Below are 27,846 nucleotides of genomic sequence, written 5' to 3'. Positions count from 1 at the left end.
AGTGGCAACTTTCTCATGACTGTCACCGCATCGTAAAACACTGACTACCAAGCATATCATTCATGTATTTTTTTTTTTGTATGAGAAGATGAGTTACCACGTTAGGGCTTGGTTCAGCGTAGGGAGCTTCTGGAGACTTACTAACTATGCACTGAACTCTTTTGTTCCACCTGGCGCGTACGGCCTGACTGGCTCATACTGAAGACAATGACTGTAGGTTTTCCAGGGCATTGCAAATGATGACCAGTGGAGGAAAGGGGTGCCATCTCTGTCGTGAGCTGTTGTTAATCACAGGATGATCCGTTTGTTATCTGGACTCCGCGGTGCCATTTAGGCAGGTGAGGTTGAAGGTAGAGATGGTCAGAGATTGCAGAAAGACTGTAAAAGGAAGTTTACTAAAACTTTAAGTGATGACCATCAAGTCAGGGTTCACGATGAGAGAAAAATGAAGGGTGAGGTTCCATTCATTTGGTTGACTTTGCCAGATTTTTCTTTCATTTACACTAAGTCTGCCTTGATATTCAGAGATTGGTCCTGGCAGACATTTTAACAGCAAGCATGCTGGTGTGGGAGGGAGAGGGGTTAATCATCTGTTTGAATTTTATGGTCAAGGAGCATTTGCCAGCAAACTCCCAGAGCCAGATGGCCAAATCAAGGGCAATGGGAGGAAAGGTTGCCTCCTTTTAAAGAGATCATGCAAATCATCCTTTAGCTTTCCCTCTCATCTCTCACTTCTCCTAGCAAAAGAGCCCTGAACCCTGATCATAAAAGTTCCAGGAACGGAAGGGAAAATCCTTTGGCTAAGGGCCTTGCTTCCCCAGTAGCATTATCACCTGGTGGGTGCAAGACACTAGCTCAGAATATTGAACTTTTCACTAATGTGGGCATGACGCTGGGTTTCCCTCTATCTCCTACACTTCAAACTCCCCGTAATTCTCTTACTGCTGTCTTCTCACTTCCTTAATACTGAAGTGGACACAGATAGAAGGAAGCCCAAAGCACATTTTCAGAAGTTTTTAAGAGCTGTTTAGCTAATAATCATCACACTTGGGAGAAATACATAAAGTAAATTTGCCTATTTGTGGCCCAAGAATTTCGAATAACTTGAAGGCTGTAATTTTCATGCCTAATTCAGCATTAATTTTCTTTAAAAGCCAATCAGAAGTAATTGTGCTATTATTCCCCCACCACCACCATAGCCAGAGTCTTCCTGTGCCTGGTTTAAGGATTATGGAACCATCTACAAAAAGCATACAGGACTCCCAAGCTATTGAAATGAGAAGTCCCACCTACCCATTTATCTCCCATCTCAGTCTCCATACAATATCCAACTCAGCCTTTGCGGGGAGTCTCTTGTCATACACTTAGTACTTCTCAGATTAAGGCACAGAAATGACCTTATGCATTTATCTTTGAGCCTTTGAAGAGACCAGAGGTGTTAGCAGCTACTATGAATTCTTATCATCATCCAAATTCGCTAGACACTAATAGACCTGATTTTTAAATGTTTCATGCTTAAACTCTGGGGCATGGGTGGGCACGGGAATCCAAATAGCCTGAGATCTTAAAAGCTGTTCATCTGCTTATCAGAAAACTCACTCTCTCCCCATGCATGTTATCACTGGTCCTGCTGGTGCTGCTGTAGGGTTTGTTGTGTTTCTGTTAGGAATTTCAAAGATTTCTAAATTAATGTTAACCACTTGCCTGAGCCAATACAGAACCCTCGAGTTTGCCGAAGACTTTTTAATGGTCATTTGAAAGCCACAGTAAGAAAACCAGTGACCCTTGCCGTGTACCTATGTCTTTGTATCTTTAGTTCCAGATTATGGGTTTTCAAAACAGAATAAACTTGTCTTGAATGGCATTGCTTACCACTAAAAATGATTATTACTAGTAACTGTTGGTAACTGTCACTTAGTAATCATAGGATTATTATTACATAACATGATGCAGGATAGCAGTTAGAAGTATGGGCCTTGGAGTGCCCTGGCTGGAGTTGGTATCTTGGTGCCATCAGCTGTGAGTCTAAGGCAGGCTGAATTAAAACCTTGAAAAGCCCTAAGCGCTGCATTATTTGGTGCCTCTCCCCATATGCAATTCAAAATACAATAACAGTATGTCATAAAGTAAGTGTAAGAATTTCTAACACTCTTGATTTTTCTTTTCTGATGATCACTATAATGCTTTGAACATACATTCTTTCTCCCCACATTCTCATCTTTTACTCTGTGTTCTTGGTTCTCCAAGTGTGTATTCTTCCTATTTGTGGATTCAGTTTCCCCTCAGTAACTTTAGGCAAGCTATTTAACCTTCCAACCTTGGTTTACTGGTCTATAAAATGGGGTTGTGTTAATACTTACTTTCCAGGGCTCATGTGAAGATTGAGTGAATGTATGTAAAATGTTAATTAAGTCGATAATCAGTGTTAGCTATGAGAATGACCAAATATTTGGGTAGCATTGTTTTACTATTACATCTTGACTCATACAGATTTCTTCACTGTGACCATTGAACAGCCCACAAATTAGGTAGGGTGGACATTCTTATTCTCCATTTCAAATTTAAAAAGAGACCCAGGAAGGTGCTGTGTTTTTCCTAAGGTCACATAGTAAATGTGGGACAGCACTAAGACCATATTCTCCTGTTCTCAACCGGGCACAATTTCTACTCTTGTTCCCACAAAAATTGGGGGATATTTTGAAAAATGAATGGATAGAAATGAGCATCTCTCTTCTCGTGTCATCTTAAACTTATTCCTTTTTTTAAAGTATCTATTACATAGGTCAGTACCAATAACCACACAAAGGTGGTTATTGTGAGATGTGAAGTCGAAAATCTTTTTAAAAAGACATTTTTTGCTGTGCTGAAAGGCTCGAGTCCAAGCCGTCCTGACAACAATAGCAATGTGCTTCCATGAGGCAATTGAAAGAATACTGAGTATTTGAAGTAGTCATCATGATACTTCATTGCCTAGATTGGAAAGCGGTAATGGAAAGTCCGACATTCTAGTTTTATTTTTATTTTTCTTACGTTTTTTAAAGGATAAACATTTATTTGGAACAATCTAGGTTTTTTTAAAAAATTAATTAATTAATGTATTTATTTATTTTTGAGAGAGAGCATGAGTGAGCAAGAGTGGGGGTGAGAGGAGGCCAGGAGGAGGGCTGAAAGAGAGGGAGAGAGAAAGAATCTTACGCAGGCTCTATGCCCAGCGCAGAGCCCGACGTGGGACTCCTCAGTCTCATGACCCTGAGATCATGACCTGAGCCAAAATCAAGAGTCGGACTCTTCACTGACTGAGCCTTCCAGGTGCCCTCAATCTAGTTTTATATTCCACTCTTTCAAGACTTCTTAGGAATGGTCACCTTTTGACTTTTGGATACCTTATTTTCTCTCCCTCCTGCTTCCCTGGGTTATTGAAAGGATCCACTTAACTAAATTTAAAGCATCATTAGAGCAATCTAGCAATGTTTAATTTATATTAAACCATAAGATTAAAATCCCCCCTGTATCTGGGCATCAGAGAACAAAGACATCTGGTCAGGCAAGCTTGACACAATGTCTGCGAAAGGGATGTATTCTTTTTCCAAGCTTTCCTCTTTTATTGATAGTGATAAGTATAGAAACTATCAAAAGGAGTTCAGTTGTGCTGCTTGTCCGTTGCTAAGGTTTAAACAGTAAAGAAATACGGAGTAGCTCCTAGAGGATATTGGCATAAGTTATCTCAGTTTGAGGGCACGCTCTCAGGCAGTTGTTCCTGCTCAACAGGTCCCCGTGTATCAGGATGAATGGGTCAACTCCAGAACCTTCTCGTGGACATCCATAGGATTTTCATGTGGCTCTACTTAAACATCCCAGTGTGAAATATTTAGAAACCAGCCGGGCACAGGGCATGCAACATTGGCTCTTTGTGAATCAGGAAGGATCCAAAATGAAAGTAGTTCTATAGCTCTTGGGATCTTATGTCACTTAATTCTGGGTGTAGAACTGAAATGCAGCTTCTTTCTTTGAACCTGAAAATAGAAAGGCTGAGGAGCAGGAGAGGGAAGTAAAAGAAGAATCAGCCCAGACCTAGCATCCAGGCACTGACAAATGTTCCTTATAAAGCCTCTGATTACTGTCTTGACACAATGCAGTAGTGGCGACAAGGCAGGGGAGGTGGAAGGCATGAGGAATTAATTTGAGCCCTAGCTCCAGGTCCCCTGGGAGGCTGAGCTGACTCGGATTGTTCCAGATCCTCTCTGCCGTGTCTGGGTGGCTGGCTGTGTCACCAGGCCTGCTAGAACCCTGAGTGTGGGGCCCCAAGAGGCTTTTCAGGTCAGAGACGGGCTTCCTGGAAAATGAAGGCTGACAAGCAGCTCTGATGTGTAGGACTTTCCATCTTCCCACCACAGATGGTACTGACGAGAGCAGGGTCTCAATTTTTTCTCTTTTTTTCTTGTAATTACATACCAACTCATTTGAAAGGCTCTTGATTGGATTCCCCTTTTCCAGTCAATAAAACGCCCCTGGTGACCTGAGCTTGAATGCTGTCTGACCACCCAGCTCAGAACACGGAAAGGATGGAGAAGTGGCTCTCCTTCTAGGATAGGAGATTAGAAAACTCCTTATATTTGAACGTGTCCAATTCCATAGAATCTTATCTTTATAGGGACTGAGAGCAAAAACATTGCTATTGTGCTTAGTGATGTTCAAAGTGCAATAAGAGAGATTTCTTTGTCCACATCTCATCTTAGATTATTGAGATTTTGAAGGGTCAAAAACAAGTCCATGTACTTGACATGATGCTGAAATTTCTCAGGTCTTGGGTTTTCATTAATTCCTACCCAGGAGGTTTTTGTGCCTTTTTCTTTCTGTCTTTGCCTGCAAACATTTGAGGCCTTGCCAGATTTGAAGCACACATTAAAACAAGCCCCATCTACTTGCTCATTCATCCGTTCAGGACTAGTGTTACTTTCAGTTCAACTGGAGGGGGAGAAAACAAAAACAAAAAACAACATAGATAGTGAAGTCCTGCAAGGGAATAGAAAATATAAATACAATCAAGAGGGAAAGCTGTATTTGAACATGTTTTCAGACTGTAGAGATATAATGGCAACAAGAGAAAGGCTTGCTTAATGAATGTATTTGAACATTGCTAGGTACCTTTTAAAACCATCTTATAAATAAGTTCTTCGAACATTTGGTCACAGAATGTATCAATTAATCCTTCAAACCAGGGCATCCTGAAGACTTTGACTGCTAAATAGTCCAGCTTGTCAGGAATGAATTCGGAATCACACATATGTGGGTTTTTACTTCCGGGGGACTTTCAGCTTGCTGGGGCTGGTCTTTGGCGAAAAGGTGTTTACAAAATTCTTTTAACTGGATATTTTTTTATGAAGCAGTGTTCTTTAACTTGGCTACAAATGAGATTCTCCTGGGAACTTTTAATAAACTGCCAGTTCTCAGGCCCCAGGCGCAGGTAATCTAATTGGTCTGGGGCGTGGTCCGTGGGGCAGCAGTGTCAGCATCACCTGGGAACTTGTTAAAAGTGGGGTATCTTGGGCCTCACCCCAGACCTACTGAATCAGAATCTGCATTTTAACAAGATACTCAGGCAATTCGTGTGTCGTGTCAAATTTGAGAAGCATTGGTCCAGGCATCAGCAGTTTTAAAAAGCTCCCATGGTGATTCTATATGCAGCTAGGTTTGAGAATCGCTGGTATCTAGAAAGCTAAAAATGTCTCTGTTTCTCCTTTCAGACAGACTAGCAGCGCTGTCCAGCATGGTAGCTGCTAGCCGTAGGTAGCCACACTTGTGTTGTGGCTGATATGACTGAGGCCCTGCAAATGTATTTTTGAATTTTTTAAAGATTTTATTTATTTACTTGAGAGAGAGAGGGAGAGAGCACAAGTGGGGAGGGGCGGTGCAGAGGCAGAGAGAGAAGCAAGCAGGAAGCCGAACACAGGGCTCGATCCCAGGACCCCTGGCCGGGATCATGACCTGAGCCGAAGGCAATCACTTAATGGACTGAGCTACCTGGGACACCCTGAAAATTTATTTTTATTGTGCAATTATTATGTCCTAGGCACTGAAGATTTAAATACATTTTTTTTTTCATTCAGTCCTCAGGCCAGCACTATGAGGCTGGTAGCTGGTGGCCAGTATTGGGCAGCGCAGGACTAGAACATACTGTCTCTTACTTCCTTTTACTTGTCTTATAGAATGTAAATCTCTATTTACATCATTAATAAATTAATGAGCATTTACCTTCATATACCTTCTGAACTCATCTAATGTATGTTGTCATTATAACAGCACTGAGATAATCACCCCACTTGATTCATAGGGTTGTTATCCCAGAGACGTAGAAATGGCAGATGCCACCATCGTAACCAAAATCATCCCGATGGTGATGGCTACCCTTTCTGAGCATTTACTACATACTTCCCACTTCATGCACAACATCTTATCTACCCTTGATACCAACCCTTGAGGTTGATGTTAGTTTTATTCCCATTTTACAGATTAGGAGCCATTCAGAGATCCTCGGTACTTGCCAGGCTCCCAGAATTTTTCTTTCAAGTTAAATCTCTAGTTTCTGCCAAGTTACAAGTTAGCACTTCCCTGTGCATTTATGACATTTGCCTTCCTCTACATCCTTGGTTTGACCTATGAGACTTTGGCAGCCTCTTTCTTTTCACAATTCTCTTTTATCTTCTAGCATCGCATCTACATGGATGGGAAGGGCTTTATTAGATGAAAGTCTCTTTTACTGTTTAATGGTCTTGGGCGATAGGAGAGTGTTGAGAGGGTGCATAGTATTTTTTTTCTTTAATTTTTGTTTTATCAGGCAACCCTTCTTCCTCTTCTGTGAATTCGCAGCCACAAGATAAATAGCCTTGTATCTTACAAGTTAAATACAATTACTGCTATCAAACCTAGTGCCTTTCTGTCCCTGTAAATGTCTCTTAGAAACTGATAAGCATTTCAAGGCAAACTGTGGGCTTCTAGCTAATGCTAAAATTAAACCTAACCACCTAAAAGACAGAAAGACAAGAATACATACACACACATGTTTATATACACATATATGTTTATGTACATACACACACACACATACCCTATGGAAGAGAGAAGAACGTTTGGGATAGAGGGAAAAGGAACTCATGAACACATGGCACGTGGACACAAGACACATGTCCCTGAGACATCAAGCCAACACATGACTCAAGGCCTAATTATTTATGATATAATTAAATAACACACAAAGGACTTTGTTGTCATTATGAAGATTTACATCAGATAATATGACAGCAATTATAGTAACTAAAGATACTATTTATCTAGAATTCATTTGTGAATAGGACAGTGCTTTTGATATAGAGAGTTGTTCATCAAAAGAATAATGTTTCTAGAAACTTCTATAGGAATTTATGAGATACACATCTTAGTGCTGGGTGGTTGTTTATGCTTTTCTCATCTTTAATAGACTACCTTGGGGTTTAGAGGACAAGGTGGAATTTAACAAAAGGCACATGATGATTATTTAACCGTATGTTAAATGGTATACATGTTATAGTATAGGGACTCAGTGAAATAATGAGAAAATCGAGGGTCACTTCTAGGCACTATTTAACTGGAAATGTAAGGAAAAGTATTTCTTAATTTCTATGAATAATGAGTATATGTATATATTAAACCAAATCTAACACTTTGAAGATGAGAAATACAGTGTGGTCGCCTTTCATGCGGTTTTTAAATTATACTCATTTGAAATTAATGTGACAGAAAAATACTAATGACATCTCACTCTGTGCAAGGCATCTGTAATTAACACAAATTCTTTCAAACTAAAACACTCATGAAACATTGCATAATGCCAAAGCTAGCTAAGTGAATTGCATTTTATTTTTCCTATTGTCACAGAGAAGCTCCAGTTTAGATGGTAAATAGAGATCCTGGCCTGTAAAATTTGTCTTAACTATTAAAATCCAGAAGTATTATCCAAACCATAAAATGCAATTACCCTGTACTGTTTTCAATTCTGCCCCAGAGTTAGACGGACATCAAATGTCCTCAGAGCCGTCCAGGAGTATAGCTGTATTTATAGGAAAAGTTTCTAAGTTCAGTCTCTTCAGTTTAAGTTTTGTACAAGGTTGCAGGGTCCCTGTAATTATTTAAAGTCTAAAAAGAACATTTAGCTTCTTACAGAAAGGTGGTGCATAAATATGCAATAATAATAATATATATTCACGTACAGTGTGTCGTTTATAATTCTATAAAGCACAGAGGGTAATGAAAGGCGCTCTAAACTGTAAATCACTCGATCGATTGTAATCAGATTGCAGCTCATCTCAAAGAGATAAAGACCTTCCACTCCCCTAAAATCCCTGTCAATACCCCGGCAGGCTAAAGAAGGGGGAAAGGAGGGTCAGAGGAGAAAAGAGAGAATGAGTCAAGGACAAAGAGGCACTTTTAATCTTCAGTTCATCGAGTTAATGTGAACTGGATTTGATTCCCACTGATAATTTAGTTTGTTTTATGAGATGCATTGTTTTTCGCATGGTACTTTTGTAGCCTTATGGTGAGTCCCCGACGCTCTGTGTTGGCCTAGATGGAAGGGTTTGCCACATGCCAGCGAATGATACACGGTGCTGCATAGGAACACTTGGGGACTTCGGTGTATAAGTGGAAAATGACAGTTCAAGCCAAAAGCTGAAGGTTGGGGCACCTGGGTGGCTCAGTCAGTTAAGCATCTGTCTTCAGCTCAGGTCATGATCCTGGGGTCCTGGGATCGAGCCCCACATTGGGCTCTCTGCTCAGAGGGCAGCCTGCTTCTCCCTCTCACTCTGCCTGCTTGTGCTCTCTCTCTGTCAAATAAATAAGCAGAATCTTTGAAAAACAAAGGAAGAAGAAACCAAGGCTCAGGGGGTTGGAGCACATTTGTTGCAGTCACAGGGCCAGAAAGTGTCAACACTGGGATTCCACATAGATTTGTGTCTTCCTCCACCCCTCTGTTACCCCACTTTTCCATCTGCTTCCCAGGATACTCCAGTTCATATTGTATATAGAGCTCAGAATCATTTGGTTGACAGAGGTAAATTCACATGCAAATTTGCTATTGTTTCCCACATCCCAGTGCATGCAGTGCACTCTGTAATCACATTATTAAACATTTACTAGAAATGTGTTTCTGCCCGATGCACAATTGCCAGTCTCAATGTTTAATTAAACTAAATTTGTTTTCATTTTAATCACATTATTGAAATATGGTTTTTCTCAGAGTTCAATGGTGAAATCTTTATTCCAAATGTCTGCAAGTGTGTGAGAGCCATATATCCTGGACAAGGGAATGAGGATATTACAACAGAGCCTTGAATAAAGGATTTTAGGGGAATAATGTTAGTTAATAAGATGCAACACTGGTACGGTACTTGTTTTGTATCAGGCTCATGGATTATCACATTGAATCCTCACAGCATCCTAGAAAGTGATTCTATTATTATTCCCATTTTGGAGATGAGGCAGCTGAGTCTCAAAGAGTAACATGTAAGAGTAAGTAAAATATACTCTCCCGTACGATACAACTAGCAAGTGATAAAGCCAACTTGGATTTAAATATATGCTTGGAGACCCTGATATCTTCATTAAATTTTTTTTATTTAAGTCATCTCTATACCCAATGTGGTGTTCCAACTCACAACCCCAAGATCAAGAGTTACATATCCTTCCAAATGAGCCAGCCAGGCACACTCCCTTCCCCTTAATATCTTCATTTAGAGAAACTTCTTCTCTAAAAGACCAAATAATAAAAATCATAGGCTCTGCAACTTAGGAGGTCTTTGTTGCAATCATTAAACTCTGCTATTTTGTAAAAACAACCATAGACAATACATAAATGAACGGGCACTGCTGTGTTCTAATAAGACAATTTATAGAAAGACTACGATGAGCCAAATTTACCCATTGGCCGTAGTTTGGGGGCCTTCAATCTAGATCATGCATCTTTTGAAGCCTACAGTTCTGTTTTTACTGATCCATTAGCTTTATTTTTCGGATTGTTTTATCTCTGTTAAGAATAAAGGGAGCAAGATCATCTCTAAGTGGATGAATTAAATCTGAGAGACACAGAGAAGAGTATTGTTAAGTAGAATAGCATAGACCCACTGGTGAGGTTAATTCAGGATAAAGAAATACACAAGCAGGGGCGCCTGAGTGGCTCAGTTGTTAAGCATCTGCCTTCAGCTCAGGGCATGATCCCGGAGTCCTGGGATCGAGCCCCGCATCAGGCTCCCTGCTCTGCTGGGAGCCTGCTTCTTCCTCTCCCACTCCCCCTGCTTGTGTTCCCTCTCTCGCTGGCTGTCTCTCTCTCTGTCAAATGAATAAATAAAATGTTTTAAAAATTAAAAAAAAAAAAAAGAAATACAAAAGCGGAACAGGCAATCCATGTACCTGTACTTAAACAAAAATCCAACCATACACTGCTTTCCGAACTGAACACCAAAGACATTGATTCAGTCTACCTTCATTTGTGTTGTGTCATACATTGCTTAGAGCAGGATTTGAAAATAACAAACTGAAAGCCTTACTATTTCTCTAGTTCTGTTACTTCTACTTATAACTGTAAATGGTGGTGATCCAGGTTCACGCTTTCTCGCTCACTCCTTAGGGACGTTGCATGCTTCTCTTTTGAATTCAGGGGTTTTGTATTAGCCACTAGCTCAGCTGCCCTAGCCTATTCTCCTTAACCCTTCTGCATTAAGGTGCCAGCTGACTTCTTAGCATTTATCTTTTCTTCTACCCGCTCACTGATGTATCATACCCATTTTCTGAGTCCCAGAGAAACTTCTCTTCATTTTCTTGTCATCGATTGTCCCTAACTGGCTGTTAGGAGCTTCCTACCTGTGCTTCTACTGTGTTTCTGGCCATTGATCTGCCATTCAAGGGTGGACTCTTCTTCAGATGTGACCCAGCCTACTTCTTGCTGTTGAATTCTAGAGATTTTAGAATCTGTTTCTATTTGTTAAAGGAAAAAGTACCAGGTTGTGTGTTTTTATAGACATATATATATGTATATATATATATGCACAAGCATGCACAAGTTTAAAATAAGTTTTAAATAAAAATCAACCTAAGGAAGACCAGATTTTATTTATACGAAATAGCAGCCTTCCACATTTTACTGATCTCAGTATTGAATGTAATAAAGCTATCCATCTAAAGTCGAAGATTCTACCACCAGAGTAGAAAGTATACACCACCAGACGTGGCTTTCTAGAGCCCAAGCAAAGTGGTCACAGTGAGGGAACTATTAATTACCCCCACCTCTTTTTTTTTTTTTTTTTTGAGTCAAAGTGGCAATACAGCAGGTGTTCAACAAATGTTAAGCTGCACAACTGTACTGAAATTATTGGAGGCTTCTGACCTCATTGTCTGTGTGTACATAACATAGTATACGCCAAGGTAGAGAGTATCCTTTACAAGCATTAAATATACTTAAGTTCATTTTAAAAGTAATAGGAAAATAACAAGTTTTTATTATGAATAGCTTTTGAGATTATACTGGGAAAATTTTGTTTGTTGAAACAATTAAATCTTATTTTATTAAAATATTTTTACATTCCTGAGATGATTCTCTGTAGGTCCAGAAGAGTGAATTTCCCGGTGTATTTAAGCAAAATGGTAGAAGAGAAAAAAGAACATTCAGGCATCCGTGAAAGTTAAAAAAATAACTAAATATAAATCTGACATAGATATATATGTAAAGTAAAAATAAATCTAAAATCTTCTCAGACAGCCAAGGTTTAGAAATACTTAGTACTTCACTTTCAAACCTATATAAAACTGTTGTGAGATGTTGACTGTTTCAAATAAAATAGGAATTTATATAAGTGAAGTACAAACTTAAATAGAACCAAAATGCTTTTAGACTTTCAAAATGAATAGCTGGAATTTTACTGAATTTTCTGTATGGTGAGGGTGGAGCTGGACCTCCAGAGAGGGTGGGGGGGAAAGGTAGCACACGGAAGAGAAGATATTGCTCCCAGGGGCAATTGCGATCTCCTAGAGGAGACCATAAACCAAGTGAAATCTCATAGTTTTGCTTCATTTTGTGACTTTCTTCTCCTAAGAGCTCAGAGAATTTTGAGTTCCAAGGAGGTCCATAAAGGGAATTTTGAAATACTCTTAATAGATCTGTTCTGGAAATAAGGCAACTGAACTGAGCCAGGTGCTATGTCAACCCATTGATCCGGAGTCCTGACCAACCCTGATCCCAGACCTTTATGACAATTCTCTAGCCTTATTCCCATCCTCAGTAGTTGTACATAATTCATGCTCAACACTTGTTCCAAACCAACCTTCGAGGGATCTGATGGAAATGCCGTAGTAGTTGTAGATGTCACCAAGAAACACTCAGGCCAAGACATTAATGAACTTTTCAGCTAGTAAATCCAGCTCATTCTGGGGCTGGATAATTACATAGCTGCATCACTCTGTCAGGTTACAGTTGCTTTAATTTTTCCCGGTCAATTAGAATAATCAATATAAGTGTACCTTTTTCCTCTTGCTTGTGGCTTTGATCCCTTGATTTGTGCCCACTCCCCCCCCCCCGCTCCGCCCCCACCGCCGCAGCTGCTTCGAACAAGCAAACTGTTGACTAGAAAAGTCAAGAGTTTAATTATGTATGTTCAAACCTCACTGCCTTTTAAATGTGTAATAACAGCTGAAATCCCAATTGTCACAGCCAACCTCTAGGGACAGAAGCAATCCTAGTATCTACATTCCTTTGTGAACAGAAACCATTGAGGTTCGTCTGTAGAAGTATTTATTAAGTATCCGTCTCTACAAATCCCTGTGCTAGGAACTGAATAATAAATCGGATTTGCGCCTTTATTCAATCAGAGCATATTCAAATCAAACAGGGTAAGTAAGGAAGAAATCTATTTCTTTAGTACTCACTATGTCTAGGTGCTCCTTTCTGAGTCACACTCAGAAGTAAATCTTTGAAAGAAAAAAATAAGGCACATCTTTGGACAGCATCCTTTGAATGTGGTTAGGTGGGAAATTGCAATCCCTGTTAGGAAGTCTAAACACTTGTAAGGATTCCAATGGGATTTATATAAGCCACCATCCCTGATAATCAGGAATGAAAACATAAACCAAGAAAACCACATGTTCTTCTCTCACCTGTCTCATCTGTCCTAACTGTGCCTTACACTTACTAATGTTCTAAGTGCTTTTTGACAAGACAGCAATGGGGCATCAGTAGACACTGCATGAACTTGAGTAGGCAAATCGAGTCACTCAAAGACCTTCTTTTAATCTCTTGGATTATTATTGCGAAGATAAAAGTGGCATTTCTGAAAGAGCAAGATTCAAAGGAACTTCACAATTAGAATGGTGATAATACTAGATCATCTGGTACATTTCCCTGGTTGGTTCAGAGATTTCTACAGAAAACGGACTACTCTAATTCGACTAGTATAATTTGGAATGTTACAGATGATACAGTTTGCCTTTCTTCTACCAAGAAAATAGCCCTGTCTGATTCTCCTCTTTGGCTAGAAAAGTTTTTTTGTTCAACTCTATTATCATTAGGGATGTCATTTGAAATTATTCTCAGTCATTCCTTTATCCAAGATATTTATTTCTTACAGATATCTAGGAGCTGTTTCTTGTGGAAAGTTGCAAACTTCTATGGAGAATATATGAAGGCTTTCTTTCCATTGAGATATTTATAAATTCTCTCTCTATATACAGGATACACATACACACACACACACACACACACACACACACACACACACACATCAGTGAGTAAATACTGAAAACATTGTGTTTGTCCCAGCACAAATAAATATATTTCAACATAAAATAGCCTAAGGATCTTTAGACATAGTTCTCAGATAGCCGAGATTTAATATCATGCTATTTAATATTTTATATTAAATAGTTAAAAGAAGGGAGAGTCATTAATATTTCATTAATATATCTCAAATTTGTAGGTTTTCAGATGTTATAAGAACCTTGGTAATCATTTAAACTTTCAAAGGTAATAACTTGATGATTTATTGGAGTCAGAACACCTGCCTCTGCTTGAAGTAGCCGCAGTCATCAGTTCATGACCATTCTTGAGCACTCAAAGATGTGTCGGTATTTCATGTCACTGTGCTGGAAAGGGGACTGTGGAAGTAGGATGGTGTGAAAAGATTTTTTTTAAATCTTGCTTCTAAGGTGATTATAATTTTACACCAAAACAACACAAAAAACATGCCCACAAGAACTGATAGTTGCAGGATAGAGGAGTCCAGGTTTTAGGTAAATATTTTAAATATATGAATAATTTTATATAATTGTTGACTTCTTTCTTAAAAGTGTAAAAAAAATGGTTTTTTAAATTGCTAATCTGGCCATCACATTTACAATATGAACTAATATTTGAGCATGATTTAAAACGTGACCTACTTCTAATTATTGACAAGTATGTGTCATTCGAGTTGTCACTCAAAACATTAAATGTTAGTTGTCCTTACTCTTTATTTAACTCCTTAGATTTTGATCATGTTTGATGCTTTTCTCCACAGTCCAACTGCCATTCATCTGCTAATGTAATACAATTCTGATACCTGCTATTAAGTCCCAGAAAAATGACTTCTAAATTCTCCTCAGGGAGTTTATAAAGGCTGTTTTTTTACTGATCCATAAGCTTTAAAAGGTGTTGAAGAGGCAGTGGCTGCTTTTTAAAAGACAAAGTTGCAAGGTAGGAATGTTTTTTATCTGGTTTTGGTTTTCAAGTAAGTGTTTTGCTTTGTTTTTATTGTTTTGTATTAGTAGGAAGTATCGGTGGAGCTTATCTTTCTATTCTAAGCCTAAGTAAGCCTATTTGTTCATAATCGTGATTATTCATATCCTACAGGAACATCAATGATTTGGTTTGGTTGGAAGGTTGGAGTAAGGGATAGGAGTAAAGGTAATATTAGCTCGTGGGGGGGGGGGTGGGCGGGGAAAGGCAGTCCTTCTAGATTCCCCAAGGAGTCCTTTAAGGAGCAAAAAAAAAAAAAAATCCATTGGTGGGTAGGGGTTAGAGTCCCAAAACATCTTCTCATTAAGTCCAGCCCGCTTTTCTTATAAGCCTTTGTCCACCCATCATTTGAATAGTGATGGCAGGAGGTCACACAAGTAGCTGAGTGGTCCCGTATTAGCTCTACTCCTTATTACCTCTGGAGTCAACCCCACCACTCTCCCACTCTTAACGTAGTCCAAGTCCAGAAATGGAGACCAGAGAAATATTAGTCCCTCTCTGGGTTTCCTGCCCTGTCCCAGCTCCCTCAGCCCTGACCTGTCCCGCCTCCTCTGAGGAGCTGCATTTTTGCATCCCTTTCCTTGGATTTGCTAATTCTCTTTTAAGAAGGAAGAAGAGGACTAAAGATAGGTAACAGGGGCCCATGGCTCCCTATCTCCATTCCAGGACCCCTGAGGCTTTCACCAGACAAGCTCCTTTGACTCCACAGACAACAGCTGAGTGCCTCCCCCTCTTCCTGTTGGTTCTTGGTGGAAACCCTCACACAGGAGACTGCTTCATTTACCTAATCTCTGCTTCCCATTCCCTCCTGGATTTCCCAACTCCCTGAATATATGATGCAAAACAAAATCACTCCAAACCTTTGTTATTTATTGGCTCATGTTTTTGCGGGTTCTAAAGGCGTTTTATCTGTTCCAGGACGGCTTGGATGGACATACTTTGTCTTGACAGCCTTACTTACAGGTCTGGGCCCTCAGTTGAGCTGGCTAAGTGGCTTGGAGGGCTGGGGTCTCTCTTCTTGTGATCTCTCATCTTCCAGGATCCGAGACTGGTTTGGGCTTTTGTGACCATGGCAATCGCAGGCTTCTCAGCAGCATGAGAGGCCAAGCACTCAATATGTAAGGGCTGTTCAGACCTCCTCTTACATCCCATTTGCTAATATGCCCTCAGCCAAACAAGACAAGTCTCAGAGCCAACCCAGAACCAAGGGGTGGAAAAGTAGACTCAACCTCTGGTAGGAGGAGTGATGAAGTCTCATTGAAAAGGGGCACAAGTATCAGAATGGGAGTGTAGCTGTTTTGTAGAGAGCTTTGCAGAAAGCTTGAGAAAGGTTGTGGCGGCTATTCAACCCTAAATTCAGGACTCAGTGTGAAGTTGTAAACTAGTGGCTTTTGATGAGGTACAGGTGAGGTTCAGTGGGGTGGAGTTCGGAACCGACGACCAAGAAAGAATTCTTGAGGCGTCTTTGGTGCAAAATGGTGGTTTATTAAAGCATGGGGACAGGACCCGTGGGCAGAAAGAGCTGCTGCCCCGGGTTGTGAGGAATGGCCCATTATATACCCTCAAGTTGGGAGGGGGTTAGGGATAGCGGAAGTCTCTAAGGAATTTTGGAAGCAAGGTTTCCAGGACCTTGAGGGGGCTAGCTGTTGTTGGGAAAAGGTCATTTATTACTGTCTAATAAAACCTGAGTCATGAGACCCTTCAGATGTATATTGGTGGGCCATATGCTTGGGGGATGATTGCCAACACGTATCTTGGGGGGGGGAGGTTAGAGATAAAGGAAGTTTCCAAAGGAATTTTTATACGTTAGAGTAGACTTACAGGATCTTGGTGGAGCGGAGGGGGTCAGGCTAGGACTGCCTTTTGCCCTTAGCAAAGTATTAACATCGAGGCAGCTGAGTTCCTAGAGGAATGTCACTGTGACTGTTTCAAGGACTTGTCAATGGGCTGTAGGTAGTAAGGACTGTTTCTTTGTCTTTTAGGGCAGCCAGGAGTGCCTGAGGAATGTCATATATCCCATGGGGGGGGGGGGACAAAACTTCTGCTTTGTCCTCAGCTTGCCTTCCATTCCTTCATCATTTCCCCCCTGAACAATTTTGACCCTTAAATCTTTAAGGTTGTTGAAGGTGGAAGGTCTCATCTTCTGTAACCTCTTCCTGCTGAATAGGGGCATAGAGATGTCCCTCCCTATGGGTCAACATTGATCAGTTGGGGAACATACAGGGGAATTATGAAAGGGGAGGCAGCTGAATCCAACGTGGACAACATGGATGAACCTCCTTGAGTAGAAGGTATTATCTGTTAGCCGGAAGTTACGGCAGTGGAGTCTTGGCACTAGGCAGGGAGACATCAGATATGACAAAACAAGGTTAATATTATAAGGAGAGATCTGAATAAAAGATCTTTGATAGTTGACCTTTGATAATTTTCCTCCAGTCCAGGAGTTTAAAACAATCACTAAAGGAAAGAGATAATTTAAAGCATCAATTTGAGCATTCATGTCAGATAGAAACCCAGAAGTATTTTGTGGTAATCTGGACTGTATACACAGCATTGTTTTTATGCTACCACATATTTCACCTTGTGTAGCAGTTAAAAACATCTAACATCACTCTATTCTGTAGAGTATCACTTAGGGCTTTGACCATGTATTTATTGAGAATTTCCATGTGCCAAACAAGATTCTCCAGTCTCAAAGAGGTAGCAAAGATAGATGCTAGGTGGTCATACCAATGTAACAGAAAACATGGTCATACCAATGTAACACAAAACATGGCCACCATGGTTTTAAATTTGGAAGGTTGGCTGGGTTGGTAATGGTTTTAATAATGCATCCATGCATCCAGGCAAAACCCAGAGTACAGTGGCTTATCCAGCAAGGAGGAAGCTATGGACACAGGTTAAGTTGCAGAGCCACTGGGTCCCAGCCAGGAGCCAGTCATATAATACTGGGCCTCCTTGGAATGGCAGTCAGGATTTCAAGGGCTACTTGGTTTTGGAGGGCCATACATACAATGATTTCAGGCCCATATTTGATTGGGGAGTTATGGCTTGATAAGCTTTCACTGAGGAATCACCCTCCCCTCTCTTTTCTTTAAGATATGACATTTTGGAATTAATCTTGGCTCTAACTGCCATATCACATGGCTACCTTCTTCTTTTCTTTTTTGTTTTTCCCCCTCAGCATGTCTTATCACTTTGCTTAAATAGAGTTAATTGCTTTTTTAAAAATTAAATGTCGATTTAAAAAAAATTTAATCTTGTTTTTATATTCCCTCGGGATACTTTCAAATACTTTATCTGCCTTTGTTTTGAATATTTGTGATAAATTGGTGTTATTTATGAAACGAGGTTGATTCATATAGGCTGTGTTCTCCGTTTCATTTTTTTCCTTTGCTTCTTCCTTTTTTTTTTTTAACAAAGACAGTTATGCTATAAAAACAGCCCCTTGCTGATCTCTACTTTTCTCTAGACATTTTTTCTGAGCTCCATACATTGTTTATCATTATCTTTTGTTTGTAGCCAGATTTGAGGCCATGCTGCAATTCTCACAAACAAATCAATTTGAATTAATTTGCCAAGTAGAGTTAACGAGGCGTTGTATGAATTCGAGATATACTACAAGTGCTGCGTTCCCTGAGGTCATCTCTTCACTGGGAAAATTTTGATTCTTGTACCACATTGCAGTAATGTATATCTGACCTTTGAATCTTGCGCTAAATGATGCATGGCTGCCAACTGGTTCATTTTTTGAAAAGCCTTGGAAATGCCATATCATCAAACAAATAGGGGTACAGACAATTCCTTAATGAATACCTTTGGTGGGGGAGGGTTATCTTTAAACTGTACACTCTCTGATGCTTGCCTATGTTTGGAGTCCTGTTTTTAATGATGTTGTAAGTGGGATGTTTGAGAAACATTAAAATAGAGAAAATATATTTCTTAGATAATCTTTGAAGCCTGTTCAACTTTAAAATTGTAGACTTCTTCTCTCAAAATATAAACTGTGAGTTCCCAAGAACTCTACTCCCAGAAACCCCAGAAACTGCTTTTTAATTATAAAACATAAAAAAACACTTGCTTAAGCGGGACCTCAGTGGTTATGTGGACTCGCCTTCATCACCACTCCTTCGCCCTCACACATCTTCATCTGTCGCCAGCATGTCCTCTAGCAAGGAGAATTTCCCTCAGCATGTAAAGGCTGGTACACATGAAATAAATAGGAAAATCCAATCCACCTTTTGCTGAGCAAATGGTAACAGAGTTTCTCAAAGGAGCTCAGATCTCTGGGTCTTACATGAATAATTTCCCAGATGCTTAAGGAATTGAACCCAAGCCCTTGTTAATGTTTGCTTAATTAGAATAGAAAACGTGTGTGGGAAAAGTGTCCCAAATTTTACATTGCGTAAAAGGATGAATCTCTTAAACTTGAGACTGATAACATAAAAATTTTCAAGTGTTTTTGTTTAACAGAAAAATTTGTGATGCATTTAACCATATTTAACAAAGAATCTGATAATGGCTAAGGACTAACATGGGCTCATCCAAACAAGTCTTAAGGAACTAGGCTAATTCTCTTTGGATGGCATTAACAAATCGGCAGATGAGACGTATATTATAGACACAGTGTATCTTCATTTCCCTGAAATAGTGTAAAGAGAGCTATGACTGCATCTTAAGGAGATCTGCCTCTGGTTGAGCTGAAACACTCAGATGAAGCTATCTAATTTCCCTGTATCTATTGCTGTGTAACAAATTATCCCAAAACTTAGTGGCTTAAAACAACAAATACTTACTCTCTCACAGTTTCTGTAGGTCAAGATTTGGTAGCAGCTTAGTTGAGTGGATCTGGCTTAAGGTGTCTGATGGGTTGACATCAAGATAACACCTGGGGCTGCAGTCATCTCAAGACTTACCTAGGCATGGAGGCTCTGGTGGCCTCAGATCCTTGACATGTAGTTCTCTCCAAAGGTCCTGTAAGTGTCCTTATAATATAACACTAGGTTCCCTGGAGTGGGTATTGAGAGGGAGAGGGAAAAGGAGGGAGACAGGGAGAGAAAGTCAGAGAGAGAGCGATGTTACTGTGCTTTTTTTTGATCTGATCTCTCAAGCCACACACTGTCACTTCCAACATACCCTATTCTTTAGAATTGAGTCACTAAGTTGAGCCCACATGCAAGGCTGGAGAATCAAGCTCTATCTCTTACAGAAAGGAATTTCAAAGAATTTGTAGACATTATAAAGCCACCACGTAATCCTATTCTGTACATTTTTCAGGGTCTTGAATAAAGGCACAAAGATACGCTTATCAAACTTGCAGATGACATAAAATAAGAAATGTGTCTCCTCAAAAGACAAAAGACCTAGAGTTAAGCATTTTCTTATCAGATTGGAATGCTCTTATGAAACAAAAAAAGAATACATTTAGTAGGGTGTAATTAAAGTCCTGCTTTGAAGTTCATAAAGTGTATTGCATGAATGCAAGATGGCCCAAACTTTGAGGGAAGCAATTCAGTTAGAAACTGTTGGGTTTTAGTTGGAAATAAGCCTAATATATGACAGTGCCATGATGCGATTGTTTAGACAACTGTTGCAAACCTGTGTATTAACCAGGTCAAGGGTGGGTAGTATGCGATACAGTGACTGTGGTCTTTAGATCCCTTGGGAATAATATAATCATTTATAGACATGAGGTTTAAGGTTGGTCTAGAAGACCTATAATTTATAAATACGAGAATTCCATAAGAACCAAGCAGAAGCATTACTACAATATCAGTTTATTATGACATCAGACATGTTGATTTTGGTGTGACTTTCCTCTTCAGGAGAACGAAAATGTTTCTGTTTGTTGCCCATTGAAATTATCCTTCCAAACTTCCTACCTATAATCCGAGCTATATCGGAACATCACACATACGTGATCTTTTTGTACCAAATATTCTAACATTCTGCCTTTAAAAACATTGAGTTTGATTTCCTCTGCATGAGAGAAATGAAAGGGGATAGGGAGTGGAGAGAGGAATGTTGCTAGAAAGAAATGAAAGAAACCAACAAGATTAAAGAGACACAGGGTGACACAGAGGGTGGGCATGCAGGAATGCATGGATCACAGGGAAGGGTGACCCCAAAATAACACTGTGGCTTTTGCAACAAGGAGGAAATAAGTGATAAGAAGAAAGGCGCCTGGGGGAATCTGGAAGGGATCATATGTCAAATGGTTGAAGACCGGACATTAAGGCTTTATGTTGAAAGGAAATTTGAAAAGATTTGACACTAAAAATTGTGTAGTGAAGTAATTCTTGTAAGTTTACCTTCACTTGAGTTTAACCCTTTTGAATCAGGTACTGTTATCACAATAGCAGCAATAGTAATAAGCCATCGGGCACTTCAGTTGTGCCACAGACTGTACTAAGGACTTCATATACATTTAGTTCTTAAGCCAACCCTGTGTTGTAGTGATTATTATAATCCTCATTTTATATATGGAGAAATTAAAGCTTAAAGACACACCAAGGCATAGATATTTTGAACATGTTTACCAGAAAGGAACTAGACAAAATTTTCAGCCATTGAAATTGACTAGTCTAGCTTTAGTGCCCATTTTGAAATAATTATGGAAGCAAATCGAATTTTATAGTCAATTTATATTTTAATTTATAGCATGTCAGTTTTGAAAGTGGCTCTTAAATAAAGAATAGACGTTACATTAACCTATTGTACTGAAGCAGATTCCATTAGAAATTGCTTGAAAATACCCCTTGAATTATGGAAACAAATAAAGATATTGTAGTCACCTGGACCCTGTTTTATTACTATTCCTGGGATTGAAAGTATCCTTGATGGATGAGGAGCAATGGGGAGCAATTCCAGGGGAAATGAGCTTTAGGAAGAGAGTTGAGAATAGCCTCACTGTGCAGGAAAAGGATAGGGAATGGTGATTTATGTTCTAATCGTTGCATCAGGACAAATGGTCATCAGTATAATTACATTTCAACAGAAATGGCACTTTCAGTTAGATCTGGGATATGAAAGAGAAGTTCAGTGTTAGCATATCTGCACAAAAATCACCTCAGCCAGGAACCAAGTTCAAGGGATAGAGACATGGTCACTTGGATACCTGGATATAAAACACCAGGGTACATCTCTAACATGGCCCTCATCTTCCAGCATGTGTTAGGGAAAGATCCTGAGAGTTAAAGTAAATCACAGTCCCTTCCCATTCCCAACCTCTTCCAACTCCTCATAAACGAAGTCCTTGCCTGGATTAATTTGTATAAAACCTTGTAACAAAGGTATTGTTGTCTTCATTTTTTTTAGACAAGTGAAGAAACTCCAAGACTCATCTAGATTAAGTCAATTATTCAAGTTCTCAGAAATGGTAAATGTCTGAGATAGGATTTCATCCAGAGTCTGACTCCACAGCCAATGCTCTTTTCACTCGTGTCTGAGTCATCTTTGCTTCAACCGCTTAACCCCTGTAGTCGAGAAATTGTGGATCAATACAACGACTTTGATATAGGAAGGAAATGATGTGCCTTTCCACATATGTTTTGCATTTCTGAATATATCTAAAGCGCATGAGACAGTGTGGGCCAACACATTGGCCAAGTCAGGGTATGCCTGGGTGACCCACACTACTGTCCAGGAGCAGACATCTCATCACTTGGGAAAGGTGGTTCCCTTGGCTCACAGAACCATGTAAGTGAGTCTGAAGAAGCTTGCTTACTTAATAATGCCCTTGTGCTCTGGGTCTATTCATTCACTTCTCCCAGCTGATCAGTTTTCTGCTCTAAGAGATTAATTTCTTTACCTTGGCACATGAAAGGATCAAGGCTCATAACATATAAATAGTTCTTTTTCCTTCAACCTCAAGGGTGTATTTGAGGATTAATGAGGTGATGCTTATAATTGCATTGTGAGCTCTTTGGTTGAAAGGCACTTTATAAATAACAGATATTCGTTTTTTGTTGAGGTCCATCCATCACTTACAAGTGGCCAAACATTCTAGATGCCCTTTGGGTAGCATAACAGCCCCCTTCTTGACTCTGGGAGAGTTCATCTGGGTCAACATCAGGAACAAGACCAGAGCTGAGCTTAGAGAGTTTCACCAGTTCCTTTTCTTTAGTGTCTTATATTTGCTTTGAAACTCACAAAGTGTTCTTTGGGGAGAGAGACATTGTAAGAACCTCTGAAATGCCCTACTGCTTGAGCCTACTCACATCGATTTTCTCTTGCCTCTGGCTCTAATACATAGTATTCATTCTTTGACTGTTCATTAGACCCGTAGTCTCATTTTTTAGTGTCAACAAAGCAATAAAGAAAACTTTTTTTCTTTTATTCTAGGACTCAAAACAAAATGTAAAAAATACCTCTGGCATTAATTTTGCTCAGATGAATGTTGTTACGGTATTCCTATTAGCATGTCCATGTGCCTGACAACATTTCAGATGGTATTTATAGGCTACCTGCAAGAGAGCATTTTCTGCCAGCCTGGTACAAATTGCCAGAACCTTTAAGACACTCTTCCTCAACTTAGCAGCAGTATATCATCATTATCTGTGGCTGGACCAAGAAATCGCATCTGTCAATTCCTGAATTGCTCTTTTACTTTCAGTGATTTTAGAAGCCCACTTTGTTTTGGAAATGGGGTTAGCTAAGTATATTTTAGAAGACTCAGAAATATAAAAAGCAGCAGCTAGGAGATTTAGGAGATATTTAGGATGTTTCATTTTCTATGGCTTGTTGGTCTTTGGAAGATAATCTTTGTGGGACCCAATGGAATATGGCCATGTTTTGAATGGAGGCCTAGTAAAGTTCTGAGGTCATGGAAGTACACCCTGGAATCTTTGTGCTTCCCTTAGATCATTAGGAAAGAACTGAATCATCTTAATAGTTTTAAAAACATGAATGTTTTTCATATCCCAGGTTCTGTATATACTCTACCTCTTATTATTCTATACCAAGTCCTATGGTGAATTGGGAAATGGGGAAACTGAGGCCAAGTTGCTTGCATGAGATCACACCGCTACTAAATGCTAATGTTAGCACTCAGAGAAAGGTTTTTTTTTTTTAAGATTTTATTTATTCATTCGACAGAGATAGAGACAGCCAGTGAGAGAGGGAACACAAGCAGGGGGAGTGGGAGAGGAAGAAGCAGGCTCCTAGCGCAAGAGCCTGATGTGGGGCTCGATCCCACAACGCCGGGATCACGCCCTGAGCCGAGGGCAGACGCTTAACCTCTGTGCCACCCAGGCGCCCCGCACTCAGAGCCAGATTTGTCTCCAAAGCCCACGGTCTTAACTCCCGTGCTGTATTGATTATGGCTTAAAGAAAATAAGTGTAATAGCTAATGAATAGGATCCGTGCTTATAGATAATGACAATAAAGTTCTCGTTAAAGTCATTTTCTTTGCTATACAAAAGTTCTCTCTATTGTTCCATTCTTCAATTTAAAAAATATTCATTCCTTTGGGACTGGCAACATATTGCAACTTTACTCCATTGGGACCACAAAGAGAGACTGATGTATCGGGAAACTGTTGGAGGGTCAACTTGCTTTCTTTGTCTTCCTAACTCTGTTCTCTTTTTTTTATCCTAAATGGATTCACTCAAATGTAGAAAACATGAGGTATTTCTGAATAAAGGTTGGAGCTCTGTGTGAACCAGCTGGGCCTTAATAATTTCACCTCAGAGTATTCTGCTCTTCACAATATTATAATTCAACAGTGCATGTTAGATGTGTCTCCAGGAGTTGAAATACTTGATAATAGAACCAATGATACAAATGCAAATGAATATAAGAGGCCAGTGGCATTAAAAAACTCAATTTCTGATTTTAAAAAAATGCATGAGGACACACACACACACACACACACACACACACTTTTAAACAAAATAAAATGACTAATTTCTTTTTTTTTTTTTTTCTAAAATTCAGTTCTATGTAGGTGAGTGTCAGATCCATATAAGTAATTTAAGAAACTTCTATTTGAAGAACTCATGGTGCAATTTATAGATTTCTCAGTGTGTTTGAGAAGTATGGTCATTACATTTTGGTCTAATTAGTAATGCACATATGCCTCTTTTTAGTGACATTATGACACTTCTATTCATAAGGCCATTCTTTCTTGAGGATATCATCACTTTCTGTTGAAGAACTGATTTCACTCTTTGTTCAGATTTTCATCCTGGTTGCTATATGAAATGTACAACTGAATGTCATTAAGTATTTAATATGAATGTATATGAATTTGGCAAGGTTTGCTCAGCTTTCCGGGTAGTCCCTGTGTATGAAATCTTATGTTTAGAAGGTTGTTTACTCTTTTAGTCAGTCTAGCAAAATGGGGCTTGGGGCAAATGAACTCATTCTCATGCACATGTTTCTAAAACAGTTCTTACTAATGTTTTAGATAAATTAAAATAAAAACCAACAAGAACATGAAAAGAGACTAAGAACAATGTTAATGTGGCAATTTAAACCAATTTGGTTTTCCAAATGACCTTCCATCTTTCACAACTTTTAACAGTATGCAAAATCACTATCATTAGTGCCAGACTCTATGAATCTGGTGTGGAAAACTTAAAACTTTTTTCTAAATGTCTTTAAAGCTGAGATGGAGAAGAATGACTCTCTCTCTTTCACTTTCCGATGGGTCTAAGGTTGAATCATGGCTATGCTGTCCTCCCAACATATCACATATTGATTATCCAACATACTTTTCTCTTTTTCTAGGCTGTACTATGCCTCAAAATGATTTTCTATGGAGCTTTAGGTTTGAAAGAGAGTATATGGGGAGGGGATGCTTAGGAGGACAAAGAGCCCCTATGTATTCCGAGGAAGTCAGTCATCGCATCTTCTTATTTAATTTAGTGCATATAGAACTCTGGCACTGGAAATTTTGGATATTTCTGATTTTGCCTGCATGTTTCTAAGAATATTTAGCTTTATTTTTGCTACTGACTTCACTAATCCATTCCACAGGGAGTGGAATGAAGGTTATCACTATATTTAATGTTGCAGCCAACAACAGTTACAGAAAACCCAAAGTAACAGAATATATTTAAGGTGAATCTGGCGCAACCCACTTGCCATTTTTCAGTATAATACTTTGTTGTAACTAAAACTTGAGAGGGGTCAAAGCTTATGAAGATGGATGATATCCCTTGTGTTATCTGTCTTCTTTAGGGAGGACTAAGAGTACAAGATATAGGTTCTTTTCAGAAAAGTGCATGCTCCTTTTTGATGAAGACATGTGAGAATTTACCCAACTTCATTTTTTATTAATAGACTTTTGAATCCCCAAATCTACCAGGGAGGATCATTATAATAATCTCTAATTGGTAGCTATATTAACAGAGAAAACTAACTTCTTTCACCATGAGCTTATTGAAACACCAAGAAGTTGCCTTTCTGGTTTTTTTTTCTCCTTACCTACACCCTCTCCCCTCTTTTGTCTATGAGAAATAATACTCCATTCATTGTAATTTATCCGTGGATACGTTAATATATTATGCTTTATCCCAGCCACATAAGATCCCATGATGTAGGCTGGAAACAGATCCATTGTTGGCTCTTCCTTGAGCTTTGTTTTGCTGTTGCTGGTTTTGTTATTAGCTTTTTTATTCCTTGGGAATGAGAATGGGTCAGCTTCTTAAAAGCATTTGTTCATAGCAGAAATGAATGGGGAATCTTGGAAACATCTCCCAGCATGGCTACCCCTTTCCCATGTTACACCTCATGGAACGCAGGTGCCAGTTTAGTCACATGTAGAATCTTCTCTGTCAATAACTCCTCCTATAGGAAGGTGGCCCTAAGATTGAAATGCCATGGTCACCTTCTACTCGCTTGGCCTGATGCTATATTTAATCCTCACGTTCTCTCTGGCTTTTAGACTTCTTTGTAAATGATTTCCGAGACACCTGTTTTGAGATCTCGATTTCATTTTTAATGTTGGCAATGTAGAATGGGATTCCCTAAGTTCCAATATATGGCTACGAGTGAAAAGTCATGAATTAGAATTCACTAGTTTTTGCTTGATCACTGTGAGGTTGGTTGATAAGATAGAACAGTTCCCAAAGCGTGGTTCATTATTTTGTGATTTGAAGTATATTCATTAGGGGTATATCTCCACAATACCGCTCTCCAAATCTGTCTTAATTAGACAAACCATCCAGGGGTGGTAACAACAGTTACAAAAGGAATAAGGGGGCATAGTAGCAGTTAAAAGCATTATGTTTGAGGCTTGAAACTAATTAGGCATTTCATGCTTGGAGGAAGTATCCCAAACAGGCTTTATGAATAGATACTTGTTCGGAATGGACGTCTCATAGCAAGGTAAGAGAGACTAGATAAACATATAAAGCTTGTATCTATTAGTAGTAATAAAATGTAGGTGCTTAAAATCTGCTAATATTCTATCCCTACATTTATTGCTGCTTTGATTTACAAATATTTATTTTGGGTTTTCTTTTTTTTAAATGTAGAACAAGTCTGGGCAGAGCAATAGAAATGTAAAGAACCATCTATAAGATTCCATCTATTTAACATAGCTGGTAGGATGCCAGGGTCTCCTTTATGGAGGAAAAAGTCTCCCTCGGCCATTAAAGGCTTAAATTGTCTTTTTCCCTCCACTAGAAGGTAGAGACGTTATAAACACTTGAGAGGAGAGTAAGGAAGTACATGACCCCATGCTTCTGGTGTGGTACAGTACCATGAGAGAAGATCATGCTTGACTAAGACCCTGGGGGTCCTCTGCCATAGAAGAAGCTGGTCTGGCAGGTAACTTACAAACCAAGCAAATCCTTGTGCCTCCATTGATCCAATTAAGGTGTGGTTGGGGTGAGATGGAGCAGAGTGAAGGTAAACCCATTTCTGTAAATGGCCAAAGCTCTTACTGATTCCCATCCCATGTCACATTCCCAAAACCTGACGGAGCACTGCATAGCTAAGTCTCGCCTGACCTCAAACCTGTCATCCAAGGGCAGAGTGACTTCGACTCCACCTCTACTAAAGATAAATTGATATCTATCTCTAAAAACTTCATAAACAAACCAAAAACC

At 39.4% G+C, this 27,846-nt stretch overlaps 1 protein-coding gene across 13 annotated transcripts in view; it reads left to right on the top strand.

The window, feature by feature from the left end:
• Positions 1 to 27,846, top strand: part of NRXN3 (neurexin 3) — a 1,447,337-nt gene that overhangs the window by 1,273,974 nt on the left and 145,517 nt on the right. The gene's annotated exons all lie outside the window — the stretch shown is intronic.

Source organism: Ursus maritimus, unplaced genomic scaffold (genome assembly GCF_017311325.1).
Source record: "Ursus maritimus isolate PB19 unplaced genomic scaffold, ASM1731132v1 scaffold_25, whole genome shotgun sequence".
NCBI classification, from domain to species: domain Eukaryota; kingdom Metazoa; phylum Chordata; class Mammalia; order Carnivora; family Ursidae; genus Ursus; species Ursus maritimus.
The sequence above is the reverse complement of the archived record's forward strand: the minus strand, read 5'-3'. Positions and strand labels throughout refer to the sequence as shown.